Source organism: Giraffa tippelskirchi, chromosome 6 (genome assembly GCF_054371585.1).
Source record: "Giraffa tippelskirchi isolate mGirTip1 chromosome 6, T2T-mGirTip1v1.2.pri, whole genome shotgun sequence".
Taxonomy (NCBI): Eukaryota; Metazoa; Chordata; class Mammalia; order Artiodactyla; family Giraffidae; genus Giraffa; species Giraffa tippelskirchi.
The window spans coordinates 78,842,806-78,862,879 of NC_137280.1; the positions used below are offsets into that span (position 1 = coordinate 78,842,806).

Genomic DNA, 20,074 nt, shown 5'->3' on the forward strand with positions numbered 1-20,074 from the left:
TGGGACGGGCATGTCCTTTCCTCGGGAAGACAGCTCAAATCTCACGGAGAGAAGGGCTGCACCCATGCAAGCTGGGGCTAGGAGCCCTTGATGGGGATGATTGGTATGAGTACCCGCACTGCTTAATATAAAAGGAGAGTACGTGGAAAACAACCATTAAAAGGAACTAGGTAGGTAATTTCTAGTACAACTACACAAGGCAATCATCAATTTTTGTGGCTGGGGGTGGGGACTCCCCGATTAAGGAAAGAGGTCAGGAAGTCCGGGTCTGGGGAGTGGAGGTTACTACACCTCACCCCCTGGTTCCGGATCTACATGACAGAGACTTTTAGAGGCTGGGATGACAGCGAGCAGCCTGGAGGTTGTAGCAGGAGAGGTGCCCACCTTTATTTCTAGAGACACTTATCTTTCTGATTCCAGAGTCCCAGTCACAGGGAAGCTTGTTTTCTGCGTTTTTTTTTTTTTTTCCAAAATTCTTTTAGCTGTTCTAGTATCTTTGCCTTTCCATCTAAGTTTCTTCAGAAGATAATGCATATTATTTTGAAAAACACCATTGGAAGTTCTACAACTTATTATCATTGAACAGTTTCACTGTCAACTTCTTTGCAGTACCTATACATCTACTTCATTTAATACCAATAACAAACACAAATTGATAAGACTGCCTTGTGTAGTTGTACTAGAATTTAACCAACCTAGCTTGTCTTAATAGTCGTTTTCCAAATACGTTGCTTTTACATAAAGCCAAGTTGACCTCAATTTTTTATTGGGCATACGCATTTGCAAAAATGTTCTCTAGGTACTTATCATTGGACTCCGTGAAATATGTAAAGATCAGTTTGTAGTCGTTTCTTCTCTTCTGTATGATTTCTGGACTTAAAAGTTCTTTGCAATAATCAAAACCACAATGAGGTATCATTTCACACCAGTCAGAATGGCTGCTATCCAAAAATCTACAAGCAATAAATGCTGGAGAGGGTGTGGAGAAAAGGGAACCCTATTACACTGTTGGTGGGAATGCAAACTAGTACAGCCACTATGGAGAACAGTGTGGAGATTCCTTATAAAACTGGGAATAGAACTGCCATATGACCCAGCAATCCCACTGCTGGGCATATACACCAAGGAAACCAGAATTGAAAGAGACGCGTGTACCCCAATGTTCATCGCAGCACTGTTTACAATAGCCAGGACATGGAAGCAACCTAGATGTCCATCAGCAGACGAATGGATAAGGAAGCTGTGGTACATATTCACAATGGAATATTACTCAGCCATTAAAAAAATACATTTGAATCGGTTCTACTGAGATGGATGAAACTGGAGCCCATTATACAGAGTGAAGTAAGCCAGAAAGAAAAACAACAATACAGTATACTAATGCATATATATGGAATTTGAAAGATGGTAACGATAACCCTATATGCGAGACAGAATAAGAGACACAGATGCATAGAACAATTTTATGGACTCTGAGGGAGAAGGTGAGGGTGGGACGTTCTGGGAGAATAGCATTGAAACATGTATATTATCATATGTGAAACAGAACACCATTCCATGTTTGATGCATGAGACAAGGGCTCAGGGCCGGGGCAATGGGATGACCCAGAGGGATGGGATGGGGAGGGAGGTGGGTGGGGGTCCAGGAAGGGGAACACATGTAAACCCATGGCTGATTCATGTCAATGTATGGCATAAACTATTACAATATTGTAAAGTAATTAGCCCCCAACTAAAATAAATAAATTTATTTAAAAAAAAGAGAGAGAGAGAAAAAAAAAAGTTCTTTGCAAGGACTCCACTCTGAAACTGCAGAATATAAATTCACGCATGCTTTTCCCAGTACTTTCATGGTTGCTGCTTCACAGTCCACTCTGTCCCGTGAGCAGGGACCAGGCACGATCCCTGGGCTGCCTGTGCGCCCGCTCCGCCGGGATCACTGGGGCTCGTCTCCTTCGCGGGAGCCTCCCGGCCAGGCACTTCCAGCTCCCCGATGGGCGCGTTTTCTCTGCGGCCCAGGTCGCGCAGCCGCGGCGTGTTGTGCGGGCTGGGAGCCGGCTTTGAGGCAGACGTCCGGGGAGGCGCTCAGGCATCTGAGCGGCTCGGGCTGTTCCCTTCTCGACAACAAGCCCACGACCGGGATCCGTCCCGGGGACGTTCCGGCCGTGATCCGGAACCACCGGACGCCGCCTTGAACTCGTTCCTTCCCACCAGGCTTCCCTGGTGGCTCAGACGTTAAAGCGTCTGCCCGCAATGCGGGAGGTCCGATCCCTAGGTCAGGAAGATCCCCTGGAGAAGGAAATGGCAACCCACTCCAGTACCCTTGCCTGAAAAATCTCATGGCTGGAGAAGCCTGGAGGGGCACAGTCCATGAGGCCGCAAAGGGTCTGACACGACTGAGAGATTTCACTTTCTTCCCGCTGGAGCTTCGGCGCTCTGCGCGAGGGCTGAGCCTTCGCCGCCCGCCCGGAGGGAGCGTTCCGGGAGCCGGCGGCGAAAGTCCCGGGAGTGGCAAGAACCGGGACACCTCCCTCCTGTCGCTGGAAATTGAGTTGGCAGTTCCACGGGGAGGGATCGCAGCCATTTTACGGGTAGTAATTGTGGCCACGTTCCTGAGTTAGGTGATGGCACCCGCCCGGGGCGGCCAGTGCTCCTCGCCTCTCTGCCAATGCGACGCTCTCCTCCTGTGATCACAGGCCTGTCTGCCGGGTGTCCCGCTGGCAAGTGGCCCAGAGAAAAGCAGTGAGGCGGACGTACACATCCTTACCCTGTTTGTTTCGTCTATCCTAACCCCCGTCGTTCACCTCTCCCCTGGAGCGGGGACCGGCCCGAATGCGAAACTAGGAGGGACTGGAGATCGATCCCAGACCCCCGTTCTCCTTCCCACGGGACCGCGGCGCCCCGACCCGCAGGTGGCCCAGGGATGCGCCCTCGCCCCTTGGGGGCCCGGGTCCATCCCGGTGCCATCCTGGAAGTTCACTGGCAGGCACTTTGGTTTTTCCAGCTCGACCAGAAGCGTTCTCCAGCTCCGCAGACAGGACGCCTCGCATCTCCGCTGGGAGCGCCCCCCGTCCCCTCTCCCTGGGGCTCCCTGGGCCCGACGCTTGGGCGCCAACCACACACACAGGCCCCCTCGACGCGGGTGACAGCGCGGGCTAACGGGGGCGCTCACGGTGTGCTGGCGGTTCTGCCGGGGCCTGTGGTCAGCTGCTCGGATGTTGGGGAATCGGAACGGGTCTGCACCGTTCCTAGGATGGTCGGCAAGAGAGCTGAGTCCGCCGCGATCCTGGGCGGGCACGGTCGGCAGAGGTGTCGGCAGAGGTGCCTCCAGAGAAGCTAGGCTTTCTGGAGAAGGGGAGAAGCCTCCATACGCGTGAGTGGATGTCACACACTTAGGATCATGATTTTGAGCTTCATCCGTGTTTCAGCCTGTGATTGGTTTCGCTCATCTAGGAAGTGTCAATTTTGTCATTAACACAGACAAAAATCTATCTTTAAAAATGAGCTACAGAGAAAATTTACTATCATGATAATTTTATGCATTGCTGGTCCACGGCCTCACACCCTGCTTTCCTGCAGAGTCTCAACTCGTCTTACCACCCTAGCGCCACCATCAAGCTCCGTGGACACAAGCTCTGCGCTGCTGCCTTTTCTCAAAACCCCACATGCCATCCACCCTGACCAGGACACCAATGGGTGCCTCATGACGGCGGCTAAAGAAAAGAGCTCTTACGCAAGGAGTTGAGGGATGATAGTGGCAAGTGGAGATGAGAGAGGTGGCAAAAGTCTGAGCATCCAAGTCTTCTAACCAGGTATCCTCCAAGTGGTGTGGCCATTGATGCCACCAGGCTGGGAACCCTGCCAGCCAGGCTTGACTGCCCAGTGTGCTCTGGACCCTGGCCTCCCCAGGTTCCTGTGTGTGGGCTGCTCCTGACACATTTTTAGCCCTGTGTGGGCTATACCCTCAGCCTGGGAGTTTTTAGCCCCAGGGAGTTTGTGCTAACTTTTAAAAGGAGAACATTGAGAACTGTGAGTTGGTTTACTGGAGCAAAATGAGGACACTAGCCCAGGAGCTAGCATTTCTGAAGGCACTTAGAAACTGCTGCAATGAGAAAGGGGAAGGTCAGTAAGTGACCGGTGGAGGGGAGTACATGCAATCAAGCTCATTTATTGGGCAGGTTTCAGCTAGTCTCATGGATTACTGCTAGTCACCAGAACTCACCATGAAGGATTTTTGTGCTTTTCTGAATGAGACACAAGAATGGGGCTCATAAAATTATCTCTTGAAAATGTTCTGAAGACAAGTTCTGCCCGCTTTTCTCCAAGCACAAAGTACCTCCTTGCTCCTTGTAGAGGTACAGGGCAAGTGCCAATCTGTAGCTGACAGTGCACATTCCGGGGATGTGGCCCTTGGTGTCATTCTAGGACCACCCACCCTTTTCCCACTCCAGCTTCCTCCATCAACATTCTTCCTCCATGTTGCGGAGTTGGGGGTTCATGGACAGTGTCAGGGGACAGCAAGAGCTGTAGTATCTTACAGTGGCCAGAACTCAGCCGAGTTTCCCTTCTGGAAGGCTGTCTGGCAGAGGAAAGCTGTCAGATTTAGGAACTGAGGCTCCAAAGGGACAAATTACTTGTCCTGAATCGTTAAGAGGGCTTAGAGCTGAAGTCTGGTGGCCTCTAAATCTGTCGCCAAAAGACAGCCCATCTAAGGACAGACCTTGAATTATAACTATCAGGTGTACTTACCAGGTAGATTAAATACAGGGCTCAGTGGTAAAGAATGAGCCTGCCAATGCCAAAGCCATGGGTTCAATCCCTGGGTCAGGAAGATCCCCTGGAGAAAGGAATGGCAGCCCACTCCAGTATTCTTGCTTGAGAAGTCCCATAAACAGGCGCCTAGTGGGCTATATAGTCCATGAGGTTGCAAAGTATCAAAGACAACTGAGCAACTAAACAACTTGACTAAAAAGTCACCAAAGATTTTGCTTTGAATTGTTGCAATACAGTATGCTAAGTACAAGAGATTGGTAACCAGACTTTAATGAGCTACTTAAGTGAAACTAAAAAGCAAAACAGACTAAAAAAATCTAAAAACAGACTCTCAACACTTAGCCCACTGTGTCTCCAGTGCACTGGCACTTGTTCTCTCAGCCCACAACACTCGGCCATCTCCATTGCTTAGTCCCTAAACTAAAATTTGTTTATACTTCGTGATTTTCTCCAAGAAGCATGTTACCATCGGACTCTGTGTACATTTTCCCTGCCTTTCTGTGTCTGTTGCTTAAGAGTGGGGATCTCTGGGCTCCTGTTTCATCCACTGTTGGGCCCTGATGTCTCAAACAGGCCATGAGCTCAGTGGGGCCTCTGTGGATGTTCTCTGGGGGAGGGAGCCCTGAGTTTTCAGTGGGACAGCTGGGTGTCATGGAGCACTACTGCAGGTTGTATATGAAGAACAAGGGGATAACCTGCTGAAGGTCCTGTCTCTATCTATCTCGCTATCATGAAGTTTGAACATCAGGCCCAGGGAAAGCAGCTGCTCTGATGGGGGAACAGTCATAAATACAATAACCCATATCTCCCAAGCTGAGGACAAGGGAGTGGGCATCAGACCCCAGATTCTCACGGCACTCTTCTTTCCTCCCACGTCTCTGAGTCTCCCTGAGGAACCCTACACTCAGGACCCCTTTGACTACTCTTCCCATTCTGTAGATCGGTTAATGCTTCTAGCGCAGAGAAGACTGTGCTCTGGAACTTGGAAAGCTGTTTCCTCCATCCTTGACACATCTGAGCCTCAACTATCCTGGAGCCACCCCACTGCACCGGGGATTAAAGGTCTTTGTTCATCAGGTGAGACCACGCAGAGGGCAGGCGGTTCTCCAGCCACCATGATCACCCACACCTCTGTGATGAGCCCTCAGCCTCTGCGTGGATGGGGTCCCCCCTCCATGGGTGTCCCTGGGACTGTGAGAGAACCACTTTCCTCTGGGAACCAGCACACAGATGACTTGTCCATCCCCGTGAGTTGGGGAAGGGTGAGAGTGCGTGAGTGGCCCAGAGGGTCCCTTGCTCTCTGATCCCAGGGGTGGGAGCAGCCAGAGAGGAGGGCCGGCAGAACAGCTCGCCTGGTGTGGGGGCTGGGATGGGGGGCTGTGTCCACGCTGTGGTCGCACCTGCCACAGATGCTGACGGTGACAAACTGCTCCTGTGTCTGTAGGAGCCACAGTCACTCAGACAGCTCTCTCAGAACCAGCATTTACAATAAACACCCGTGCTGATTAGCAATGCTGAAGGGCTGCCTGTGACCCAGGAAACTCTCCCCTAACCTCCAGGAAACTTTCTAACAAGGTCTCTGAGGAAGTGAAAAAAGTCTGCTTTGGTTAAAGAGTCACTGGCAAGTTTGAGCATTGGCTTCAAGGGTACATTTTTGGTGTGAAATACAAAAACTGCATTATTTCAAAATTAAAAACCTGTATTTAGAACTACATTACTTAGATGACTGTTTTATGCAGGCATTGGTGAAAAAAATAAAAAGCTAAATGATTTTAACATCAATTTGTATTTTCCTAAAGTTTAAATTATAGTCTAAACTGAGCCCTCTCTCGCTCACCCTGTAGTTTTAAGTTGGATATCACCAGTAGGTGCCAGTTCCACACCATGTGCACGTTCTTCTTTAGGAGAAATGGCAACATTTGTTCATATATTGTACGTGAGGAAGCAATGCGCGAACCTGCTGGCACCACTGGGATGTGGTGAGGAAAAGGAGACGGTTGATCAGGAGAGTGGACCTGGCCCCTGGGCTCCTACTTTGCCCAGACACTTGGGGGCCCTGGTTCAATCTTGATCCAGTAACAGGGCCAAGAGGAGCACTGTGGGAAGTCCTAGCTGACACCTTCCATACTCTCCTCTCCATTACATCGTGGGTGTGGAGTTCTTGCAAAATTCTTTAGTTGTGAGTTCTTTGGGTCTCACCAGGGATGTCACTAAACAAACGTTAGTTTGTCACTGAACAAACATCCTCAGCATTAACAATTATGGAAATACTGTTGTATTACAATCATAATAAATTAAGAAATAGAAACTGGTATGAAAATATTTTAAGTTTCAGTGTCAGGCCTTCATTGCCAGGGTGGTCAGCTCTACCCACATGTTGTTTGCCCCCAAAAGTGCAGAATTGAGGCCAATGTGAAATGTGAGGAAGAGGCAGGCAGGAAAGAGTCAACCTGAAATTACGAGGGAGACACCATGACTGAATATCACACACAGGAAGCATGAAGTGTGTTCTTGGCCAACTTCGCAAGGGGAGAGGCTGTAAACTCCTTTGCCTGGCCTGTGCACCCATGCGGAGTGGTAGAGGAGGAGGAGGAGGAGGTGGTGTCCTCCATGTCTTTCTTCTCTGGCTCGTCCCCCAGGACTGTTTGCCTCAGTCACTGCTGCTACCACTGTCTTGCCAACTAGAGGTCAGTTTATCGCCTCCACTGTTCTGAATTCCCCAGTGACAGGATGATTGATTCGAGGTTGTTAACAGCTTCTCACATAAGTATAGGCACTGTGCTGGTTGAAGCCATAGCCTGCAAAAAAAGAATTACAAGGGTTAAATATTTGCATGCACACATTCGAGCACTATTTCCTTTATTTTTATCACAGGTTCGTAACTTTTACTCTGTTCTCCAACATTGGCCAATGGGGAATTTAGTAGGTGCTATTTGGTTTCAAGATGGCAGACTAAACAGGGGCACACATGCAAAATAAGGTAATTTGGTCAAAATTGTTTGAGTACTTGAAAAAGGTTCTGGTATAACCTTTCAGAGTAGAAGTAGAGGCCTCATTCTGGTCAGCCAGAAGGTTACAGTGAGAGGAGGTGAGGAAGCTGGTCCAGGGTGAGGGGGGACCAGGGAGTTCAGACCTCATGGAAGGCAAATGTGGTGGGAGCTTGGCCATGTCCTCTGTGAGATTGGTGTCTTAGCTCCCAGACAGGCAGCTGGGGTCCGTAAACTCAGGGCAAGGTGATCAAGCTGCCTATTGGGCACATCTTTAGAGCACACAGCCACACCCTCAGAGCTGGAAAGTTTATGAATTAGAGCATTTGTCAGATTGGTATCCTCCATGCCCTCCTCCAGGGTATAGTCAGTGCACCAAGACACCCTGATTGGTTTTGCAGTACATCCTGTGAACTTGGGGCTCTTTGAGTGGACCTACCCTTGATGTGGTGATAATAGTGAGTCTTCAGTACCACAATAGGTAGTGACTATTAGGAAAAAAGAATCTAGTTGACACTAACAACTCAAATTTAATTTTACCGATAATGGCACTCTTTGCCACCAAAATCCAATAATACAGCTTGCTACGCTTGGGGCCTGTTGAAAAGACAAATAATCCAAAGAGGTCTCCCACTTCTACCTTGTATCCTACTGAGCCCCAGTTGAGGTAAACATCTCTATGCCTCTGACACCCCTGGCACAGAAAACACTCACTGCCCACCTTCTGGATGTGCCATCTGCAGACAACTTTCAACCAAGAGCTCCTTGAAGCAGCCTCATCCCTTGATGGGTCTCTGCTGGGCTGCTGCATCCAATGGCCAAGTTACAATGGGGACACTGGAAGAATTGTGAGGTCACAAATGTTGCAGAAGCTCCCCCCCCCCCGCCCGCCATGGTCTGGGCGAGGCTTTGTTGGGACTGCCTCACAGCTCAGTTTTGCCATCTGTCCCATCCTGCTTTCTCACTGTCCTGTCACAAAAGTTGACACTTCACACATAAATCCATCCCAACATCTGCTTTCAGAGAAGTTTGTGACAAGTGGAACTGGGAGCAGAAACGATGAGAGGGATTTACATTTCTCTTCAGCTGGCTGGTGACCAGGGTGCCCCCTTCTGGGCCAGGAGGAGCACCTGATGCCCAGCCCATGTGCAAGTCCAGGTGCTGGACTCTAGTGGAGATGGGATGGCTCTGAGTCAGGCTACAACCTAAAACTAGGGCTCCCTCAGCTCTAGGTTTTTACAGTGAGCATTAAAGGAATGAGTTGAACTTAACACTCTGTTAGAGAGCCTGAGAATTGTTCTAAAGAAACAGTAAGGATCAATGGTACAGAATTGGACATCTTCTAAAGAGACTCTTGAAAATAAGATAAAACTTCTGTGAAGCTACTTTAGCCCTGCCTCCTTCAAGGATCAGAGTGGACGTGACACATGGTATAGATATATAATCTATGCTCACTAATGAGTCCTTGATACTTCCTGCTGCATTGTCTGCATGGTACAAAGGTGTTTTCAGAAATGTCTTCCCAGGAGTCAGCTTCATAAAGACAGGGTGAAGTAGAAACTGTGTCCCATGCTATGGTCTGGAGCCCACAGAATGAGTGGTCAATAAAACATTTCTGTAGAGAAACAGTAAAAGCAATCAAACTACTGCATGTAGCAGCACTCCACCCTCTAATGTAGTAAGTTTGTATAAGAGGACAAAAAAAAAACAAAACAAAAAACAAAAAAAAAAGTACTTTTAGAATAGATAATGCAAAATGAAATCTGGGACTTTACCACACTGGAGAGATTTTTGTAACTAGATTATTTTTCCTTTAAAAATTCTTTCATTTTTTCCTGGAATGACTTCACCTGAAACCAGCTGCCATTTCTGGGAGGATACAAAGTAACCAGCACATTCTCCAGTGAGGACCACCTTCCCTCTCAGAGGACTTGAACTGGCCTTTGTGACATGTGAGCTCTAAGAGGACGAACAAGGCCATAGAGAAAATGCATTTTGTTTAAAACAACAAACCCTCCTAAGTGCTATTCTGGGGAGCAGGATTTTGTACAGGCCACAGGGGCTGAACTACAGCCCAAGCTGTACTGTATCCAACAATGGGGAGCTGGGCTCTGCCTTCTTGCCTGGTGTCTGACCTTCCAGGATCTAAGCATCTAAATCATGTTTTAAAACTTAAAATGAAAAACACTTGAGCCTCCAAATGTGCACAAGGTGACATATTCACCAGCAACTTTAGTTTTCCCCAAACTATTTGTGAACGGAGTTGAAAGCTGTGTTGGGATGGGAAGGAAAGGGAGGATATTAGCCTGGCTTTAAACTTACAAGTAACAAAATAAAAAATCCACTCCGGGAAAAATTTAGTTATCTGAAAGAAAGATCCCTTAAGAACTATAGTCTGGGGACTGTTTGGGAAGATGGAGCAACAAGGTTCTGATATTTTAGTAGCCAGTTGGCAGCTCTCAGCTGACATCACCCTCCCTGTGAGCGTCTGAAACAGGGAGAAGAGAGCCTCTTCTGGTCGACCCGCGGGTCCTGGCACCTGGAGGCCAAGTGGCTTCTTGGCCTCAGTCACAGAGGTCCTCACCCACCAGTCCTGTGGCTTCAAAAACGTCATGGTATGAACTGACTCAACAACTGTCTTTTACCATCAGCGTGTTGGATATTTTTTATTACAATTAATCTGAAAATGGTTCTTAACATCGATATGAGTAACAGAATTGGTTTCATTACATACCTACTAAAGTAGCCCAAGTTCAACCTGAACTTTACAATGAAGTTTTTAACTCAAAATTGTAAGGAATTTGAGACACGACTTGACCGTGTTAAGACACCATGCAAACTGCCGGGCGATTGGACGTTTTTCACTTTATAATAAAATTTTTCCTTGGATTTATTCATACTTGATTAGCATGGTAAGTGAGGGATAGAAACAAATGATGAAACTGTATGCTTATAGCAGAGTTGTGTGGTTCTGGAAAATGTTTTGCCCTATGATGAGCAACAGAAAATCCACCAAAAAGAGATATTGTGATGAAAGTCATATTGTTACATGAAAAAAGCAAGTTGCAAAAAAGCATCACACCTTATTTAATGGAACTGAAATAAATCGATGCAATTTATGTGTAAGTGTAGGCTTGAGGAAAAATTTTCAACAGTTTGAGGAATTATAAAATAAACAAGGGATACCAGAACAGGAGTGAAAGGAAGATTCTAAAATATTTCAATATCTTAAATATTTAAAATATTTCTTTTACTTTTTGATTGCCCTGGGTATTTGTGCTGTGCGTGGGCTTTTCTATAGTCTCAGTGAGTGGAAGCTACTTTCTAATTGTGTTGTGTGGGCTTTTCTCACTCTGGTGGCTTATCTCCTTTCAGAGCATGGGCTCTGGAGCACACAGACTTCAGTAGTTACAGCCCTCCAGTTCAGTAGTTGTGGTACACAGCGCTTAGTTGCCTTGTGGCATGTGAAATATTCCTGTGTCAGGGGTGGAAACTGTGTTCCCTGCATTGGGAAGCAGATTCTTCCCAATGGAAGGAAGGATTCTTCCCACTGGACCACCAGGGAAGTCTTTAGTTTTTTTTTGTTGTTGTTTTGTTTTTTAAGTAAAATGTGCACTGCTTGTGTTAAAAAAACAAAAAACCTTTACCTCTAATGTTATAAAACTAGCATACCTGTCATAAAGTCCAGACAATGCATCTCAGAATCAAGCAAGTGGTAAGTTTATTATGTAGAAGAGAATCTTAAATATTTAAAATATTTCATTTACTTTTTGATTGCCCTGGGTGTTTGTGCTGTGTATGGGCTTTTCTATAGTTTCAGTGAGTGGAAGCTACTTTCTAGTTGTGTTGTGTGGGTTTTATTTGAGAATTGAAGACAGAACACAGAGCCAGCACAATGAAACCCTGGCAACACACAGTTGTATGCTCTACTCACTAGAACAGTTTTGGGCCTGCTCTATCTGGAGTTGTTACATTAAAAATGAAATAAACATTAAAAGACATTTTTGCATACCTGCTGGCCCCTTCCAATTTAGATCTTTCTTTTCTGTCGTGTGTCAAATGCCGTTTAAAATGAAGAAGTCCAACCTACAGAAAGAGCCTCCCCGCCCCCCGCCTGCTGTGCTGACAACTTGGAAGCAGTGACTCAGGCTCTCTGGCTTCAGTCCTGACCAGCACTGAAGTAGCAAAGAGCATTTTTGCTTCAGAACCCTAAAGGCAATTTATTATTGGATAATTTGGATCTGCAGAAGGCACAGGAGAGATGACGGAGGGAGAGGCTCCATGACTCCAGTGTTGTCAGTTCTGACAGTCATCTTGAAGTTAGTCATCGGTGATCTGACCAGCATCATCTTGATTGTTTTCCATACAGTTAATCTTCAGCTTCACGGTTAATGTGTTTCCATTTCTTTGAGGCCATTCCTTGGAACTTGTGGCAGTTTATGTCATGGCTACAGTCTATTCAGCACATAGGTAACTTGTCCACTTCGTTGTGGTTTCAGAATCTGTAAGACATCACCCTAGGGCTCAGAATGTTATCTACAACCCTTCAGAAGGAACTTAAAGATCCTTGACTAGGTTTAATGACTACATTATTATTTATTCGGTCTCCTTCAATTGTTCTCCTTTGTTGCTGCTTGTTCTCATTTCTCTCATTTCTCTAATTAAACTTATTTTCTGACTGAAGTTTTTCACGAAGGGCAGGCAGAAAGACATGGGGGGCAAGGACCCTAGAGTCCTGCTTCCCTTTCAGTATTGGTTTTTACATCTACCACAATTTTAAGTCACATGCAAATTTATTTTAGGCAGTCAGAGATGGGAATTCTGGGGACAGGATAAAAATATAACTACATAATTCAGTGTAAATAGAGTATAATTAGGAAGGCATGTGAATCTAACTTACCTTAATATCCTAGGTACTGTGGCTCTCAGTAGGGAAGGCTCATCTACACGGGCATTTCTACAGAGTGGAGAGCAGGTGACACCTTTAGTCCATAAAAATATATACTTGAGTTCTTTGGTTTTTGCATTTCTTTTTTCATAACCTCTATTTTGGCCACGAAGTGGGGCATGTGGGATCTTTGTTTCCCGACCGCGGATTGAACTCATGCCCCCTGCATTGGGAGCACAGAATCTTTACCACTAGGGACCTGGAAGATTTTTAAGCAGCCTGCCCAACTTGGGACAGAAGCACAAATATTTATGAACATATTAACCAGGAGTAGTTTCAGGAGAGCACACAGCCATCTAGCTGACCTCTGTGGAGCACCATAGTCAACCACAGAAAGGCACTGTGTCCTGTGATCCTGGCCGCACTCACAGGCCTCAGAAGCTGGGCTTTTTGTGTACAAAACAAAGCAGACTTGACCTAGCTGCTCATAAATGGAAAACTATTAGATCTTAAAATTTTGAGTACCACTCATAGTCCAGGTGCGAATTACTGCAATTCTTAGTACTTCACAGAGTGCTCTACACATTTTCAACCCACCGGTCTCCCCTGATCTTCAGAAGCTTACCTTTACTTAGTTAATGACAACTTTCAGCTGAAATACTGTAGCTATGTGTTCTGGGAAAAACACATAATGTCTAAAAACTAGAAATGCTGATAAAATATTCTGGTGAGGCTCGACCCAGAGCAGTTAATCTACCTGAAGAAAGCCAGCACACTCACACATTTGATACTTGACTTCAGGAGGGCCCAGGCTTCCAGGCTTTTACCTAAACTCTGCAGAGTAAGAACTCCTGACCTGGGAGGTAAAAGAGGACAAAGGCACTGTTATCTTCCTCCCCATTTAGACCTTAGGTCCATCACAGCCACACCCATGGGAAGGAAGCTGGGCGTTCAGGACACAGCATTCCAGCTGCAGGGCAGTCAGGCGTGTTATAAGGAAGGGCAGATTTGACACTACATAGATGTCTCTTTTATTTCAGCCTTTATTCTATTGCCTTTGCTTTAAGAATGTAGCTTGTAGCCTGCAATACAGGAGAGCCCACTCTCAACACAGAACTTTTGAGTTCAACGCTTTCCCATGCATATAGAGGTAAGGTACAGAACAGAGACTAACATACTTGTCTTGTCAGAGGTTTATAGGAACATCGTGGCCTTACCAGTGTGGACAAAGGGTCTTTGCACCAAGAAGCTTGCATCCACCAACCTCACCCCTCCCCCACCTGACTTTTACAAATGCTCTGCTATTTAACCCTTTAGGGAGCTCAGGCAATTTGGGACACCTGCCACCTGTCTCCATGCGTGGCCCTGCAAAAACCTTTTTCTGCATCAAACTATGATTTTTCTGTTTGCTTAGCCTCACTGTTGATCAAACACATAAACTTATGCTCAGTAATAGGAGTAGACCTGCCACACTGCTTCAAACATTCTGCTGGACATTATGACATGGCCCAGAAGGAGATTTAGACAAAACACAAAAAGGAGCACCAGTTCATTCATCAGCCTACATGGTCTGCTTCTCTCCTGGTGCAACTACACTAAATTTTTAAAAATAGTATTTAGTATTTTTGGCTGTGCTGGGGTCTTTAGTGCTGTGTGGGCTTTTCTCTGGTTGCAGCAAGCAGAGGCTACTCTGAGGTTGTGGTGCCTGGTTTTCGCATTTCAGTGGCTTCTCTTGTTTTGGAGCGTGGGCTTTAAATATGCAGGCTTCAATTGTTGTGGCACATGGGCTTAGTTGCTCCAGTGCATGCGGGATCTTCCCAGATCAAGGACTGAACCTTTCTCCTGCATTTGCAGGTGGGTTCTTTACCACTGAGCCAACAGGGAGCCTTAAACACTAACCTTTTGACTGAGCACGTGACTGCTTAAGTCTAGAGATGTTCCCAGCCTCCTTCGCAAAGAGGTTGTTTGTGAGCTCCCTCCAGGATGGAAGAAAATCAAACTGTGTAACTTCCAGGATATTTTCTAGGAGGGAGAGGAAGGCCCTTTCTCCTCCCCTCTTTTGCTTCAGGGGATGTAAACCCAGAAATGGTAGCTCTATCCTACCCCTCATCCACCCTGGGTGACAGAGAAGCTCTCTGGAACAGCCCTGCAAGACCAGCGCTGGGCTACCTGCCTCCAGATCCGGATGGGAGACAGAGGCACACTTCTCTTTGCTGTGATTATGCGGGGACTTTGGTTATTGTAGGCAAGCTGAACCAGCACAGCAGGCTTTGTGTAGTGCCCTTGTCAGGCTTCTCCAAGAACCTCAGCTGTCTGGCATTTTCAGCCAGCATCTCCTTCACAAAGGGTGACAGCCAAGCTCAGATCCAATCCACTCTCCTCTCTAAGCACTTCTCTGAAAATCTAATGTGTGAACATAGATGCTCTTAACTCCAAGAATCAGGAGCTGATCCCTTCCATGGATGTGGACATGCTCTCTCCCCTACACTGTGCACCCCCCCACTCTCCTAAAGACACAGCTGGTTTTGAAACATGTGCTCTTTCCCTGCTTATATGGACAGTTTCTAACTGCACACCTCAAGGAACAGGCATCTCAAATGTGGTGTAACTTGATTATCGCAAGAAAGATGAGTTTGAATCTGGTAGGTTCTCTGTTAAACTGATGCATTGAAAAGCTTAATTTGAAAAACCATCTGAATTTTCTATTTGCAGTAAAAAGCTAGAATGTGGACTTTGGATAGAGTTCTCAGTTCAAGGAGACATATTTAGGACTTCCCAGGTGTTGGATCTGGTCCATATAATAATTTCTTATATGCCCTCCATCCTTATGGAACCTGAAATTTTATGGAGAAAGAAAGTCTAATAAATAAAATATTAAACTGGGAAAGTTATAAAAAGTTTTACAATTCCTTTTTCCTTCATTTTATCATAGATAATTTTCTACAAAGTGTCTTCTCATTCATGGCTAATTTAAAATATAGTGTAGTAATAGAGTATTTCCTTCTGGTGATGTAAGTGTTATACCAGTGTATACAAGTCAGGTTGGGAGATGAGAGTGGACTCTGGGGAAGCTGCTGCTGGACAGGAACATTCCAAGGATTCAGAGCCATAGTTTCTTCCCTTACCTTAGATTTTACAGTGGAGAGTTTGTTTTGTTTTTCCACCAGAAAACTCCCAAATGAAACAAGTCCATATCTTCCTGTCTGAGGAGGTGTAAGATGATAGTAGACGTGGTCAGAGTCCCATTTCCACTACGTGCTCAGACTCCAGGGGCATGTACACCCCTTCATTCAGACACAAGGGCCTGTCCCCTCCCCTGCCATCCATGTGTGTGTCTGCCTTCCCGGGTTTACTCTTCGCTCTAGCTGATAGGTCCTAAAAGAGAAAGTGCTGGGAGAAAAACCAACCTTGAGAGCATGTCTTCTTTGGAAGTTAAACCTACAAGAAGTCTAGTTAGGGAGCGGTGGGGCCTGCATTGTACATTCTGGTCTCTCTTTGGTTTAATCGCATTCTCTTTGTTGCCAAACAGGCATCAGATGCTTGAGGTCTTTGATGTTCAATGGCTTAAATCATGGTTTTCAAGATGACTAATTAGCATGTAATGTTCGCTGCAACATTCCCGTGTATTTGCGTGTGTGTGTTTGCATTCCCACATGCTTGCACATACACTCACACACACATAAACAAGGAAAAGCAAGGAAGAGAGTGTATCATCTTTCTTATCCTTAAAGGAAACTGTGAGTCCACAATCAATGAGACAAATGTGTCATGCAGGAGAAGATTGTCTAGATTACTATTCTTTCACTAATTAAAATTTTAATTATTAATAAATATTTATGAAGAACTTCTAATATTTTAGAACTTTAATATTTTAGAACTTTGTTATGAAGAGTAAAGTGTGAATAATACAGTGTCCTTCCCTTCACAGAAATCTGCAACCTAATGCAGATAATAGAAATACTCTAGAAAATAAGATCTTGATATTAAAAGAAGACAAAATGTCTATCATTGTCTAATTACAGGTTGTTTACAACTAATCTACAAGGATACATGGGCACTTTATAAAATAAAAAAAAATGTTTAAAACATTGCCAATTGTAAGACTTTGAAAGATTATATATTTTTAGAATGATTAGGTTACTACAAATATTTTACAAAGTTCTGAAAACTTGGAAAGGTATTCTGTAAGATGTGAGCAGAGGAAAGTTAGATTTCCTTTCCTAAGAGTCAGATTTCCTGTTTACTATTATAAAAATGTGTTAGTCACTCAGTCGTGTTCAACTCTTTGCAACCCCACAAACTGTAGCCTGTCAGGCTTCTTTGTCATGGAATTCTCCAGGCAAGAACACTGGAGTGGATTACCATTCCCTTCTCCAGAGGATCTTCCTGACCCAGGAATCAAACCCTGGTCTCCTGCATCGCAGGCAGATTCTTTACCATTTGAGCTACAGGGAATTCCTATATTATATTATGCAGGACTTATAAAATAAGTACTCTTAAATATAATTCTTTGAATTCTAAATTAGGTTTTTGAAAAAAGCTGTTTTTTATAAGAAAAGAAAATATTTTCTACATGCACCTTAAAATTCCACATATCAGCTATTTTACTTGAGATTCAGTAAGTTTCCATTTTAAAGATTAGTAGACAAAAGGATATCTATTTTGATTATTGTATTGGGGTCCTAATTTCCTTCTAATTTAATTGTATATAATTCAAAACAACAACACAATAAAACATTTTTGCTATATAAACTATCAATAAATTTAAACAAAAATGTACTTATAAATAGTTAAGAAAAACTCAAAATATCTTTATCTATGTGTTTTTATTATGAAGAATGCATTTCAAGACAGAAACAGTGCACCAGATGGAACAGTATACCTGGAAGTTGCATGAAAATGCATTTTATTTCATAACAGAAAATGATGTGATTCTCATATTACTTTAATAAAGTTTTCATAAGTGTATGTAATTTTTGTATTAATCATGTCACCAGTGTGACCATTTTAGCAGTTGTCTTTTCTCCAGGTATAATAAATAGAACTAAATAAATTCTGATAGTTTTCTATCAATGATTTTTTTTTAAAAATTTATGTTCAGTGTACTTTAGCAAACACTGCTATAGTCAAAACAGATGCATCTAAACCAAAGTTCAAAGTAGATTTATGGTTTACTCTTCCCCAGTTTGAAGAATGGGAATACTGACAGTCTTTGTAGTTGATGCTAAATCAGATGGGAGTTGTATTCCACCTATACTGATTTGTGATGATTCTTGGGTGAAAGAAGGCAACAGGTGAATTCCCTTCTCAGTGCAGTAGTAATAGCACATTTGGTGTCTAGGGTTTATTCTGAGATCTATTGGGGGCAAAATTCACCGAAAGTTTACCTGTTTATTAAGTAAAATCCTCATCATATAGTTTTAAGAAAATACTACTTTTCTTGAGAAGGGGCTGGCAATTTTTTCTAAAAGGCCAGAAAGTGAATCTATTAAACTTTGCCACATGACTTTGGCTTATCCATCGACTCTGCCATTGCAGCAGAAAAGCAGCCTTGGCTAAAACGTTAGTGAAGGGCCATGCTGTTGCCCAATAAAATTTTATTTATATACACAAAACTGTGAATGTCATACAATTCTCATACATTGTTAAACAGTATTTAAATTTTTTTTCAACACTTAAAAATATAAAAACTATTCTTAAGTTGCAGGTCTTACCAGTACAGTATTGGGGTTGAACCTAGTCTGTGGGTTGTAGGATGCTATGGCTGGGTCTATAGAACCACCACGTAACTGAGAGAGCAGCATGTCTTCTTTGAGACCAGCATTCCACAACAAACTGATTGCACTGACTGAAACTGAAAGTGTTGGTTACTCAGTCGTGTCTGACTGTTTGAGACCCCGTGGACTGTAGTCCACCAGGCTCCTCTGTTCATGGGATTCTCCAGGCAAGAATATTGGAGTAGGTTTCTGTGCCCCCTCCTCCAAGGGATCTTCATGACTGAGAGATTGAGATGTAGCAGAAAATATGAACACAAAGCACAACAAAAACCAAGTTACCAAGCTCCGCCCAAGGTGTGAATGGATCAAGTTCTTCACCCAGGAGGCCTGCCCCCTGCTCACACACAGCCCCCTTGTGCTGGCACCCCCGGCCCTAGCAGTGAATGAAGGCTGTCCTGTCCCTGGCATGCAGGGTGCTAGTTCGTTCTGAACAGCAGTTCTTCCCTGGGCCCAGTCCATCATCTGTCAGGTCCTCACTGCCTACCCTGGGAGAGGCAGAGAGCTGCCTCTTCATCCTCAGGCTCTGCGCTCAGAGTCCACAAACAAGACTGCAGCTTCCCTGACTGGTGATGGCCCAGGGGAGTCCAGCAGCTATTCTGGGCTCTGTGTACCTAAAAGGAGCCAGGACTAGGACCTTCCCTGGCTGCTCACAGCCAATGCCTATGGATGACTCTGGCAATTTTAGTTTACTTGACACCTTACTTTGGCAGAGAACGAATGTCTTCTGCAAACATTTGTAAAGAATAATTTTTGCCAAGAATGGGAAATCTGGACTCTTTCACACCAGAGATGAAGGCTCAAAAAAGAAGCATGCCTGGGCATGTGTATTTGGCTGCCACCTTGTTGCCCCACATGGGCCCTGTGTGCAGAAAGACAGACAGCAACAGGGGCCTGGGGTACTCCCTCATCCTACTCTGTGGCTGTAGCCTGGAAGCTGGCAAAGCAAGAAGTGCAAGTGCTCCTGCCCCCTGACTGGGCTTGGCCCAGAGCCCAGGCAGACAGCAGATGTGAGCAGAGACAGATGGCCAGGGCCAGACTGTGGCCCAGCACACATTCTGTAAACAAGTGGGGCTTTGGGCAAAGAAAATCAGGAACCTCTGGAATTACAGGAAACCACACATTTTGGGGTGATAAATGTCTTGGAAGCAAACAGAAAGCTGGAAAAAGTGGAAATCTTGGGTGTCTTACTGTAACTTTTGCTCATTACACACTCATTACAATAAAATTAGCTTTGCAGATAAGTTCTCATCAGGCACTGAAGCTCTGACTTAAACTCCCATCATCCCCTTGGGAAGGTAGACCTGGGTTGAAAATTTTAAAAATGTGGCTCCAGTCTTGAATGGTTGCCTGGTTACAAGCGAGGATTTTGAGACTGTAAGGTTCCAGGTGGCAGCTGGCAGTAGACACTGTTTTGAGAATGACGGATAGTGTGCTTGCGTCTGATGCTGTAATAGGGAAGAACAAATCTGACTGTTTCTTTTACTCATCTTTATACTCTATGGTTTCACTTTGAGTTAAGAATGTTGTCTCTAGCCTGAAATATACAGGACAGCCCATTCCCAAGGCTCTGATCTTTAAGAGTATAACACTTATCCATTCATGGACATAAAATTTTCAGACTAGAAAGTTACATTTATTTTGTGGGACGT

General features: G+C 44.9%; 2 long non-coding RNA genes across 2 annotated transcripts in view; one reads left to right on the forward strand and one right to left on the reverse strand.

Annotated features, from left to right (window-relative positions):
• The window catches only part of LOC145508611 (uncharacterized), an 80,809-nt gene that overhangs the window by 22,768 nt on the left and 37,967 nt on the right, over positions 1-20,074 (forward strand). The gene's annotated exons all lie outside the window — the stretch shown is intronic.
• LOC145508609 (uncharacterized) lies at positions 7,081-9,665 on the reverse strand. Its single transcript, XR_014055472.1, has 4 exons — positions 9,536-9,665; positions 9,216-9,375; positions 8,482-8,597; positions 7,081-7,571 (listed from the first exon to the last, which is right to left on the reverse strand). It is a non-coding gene; the product is annotated as an uncharacterized LOC145508609 (long non-coding RNA).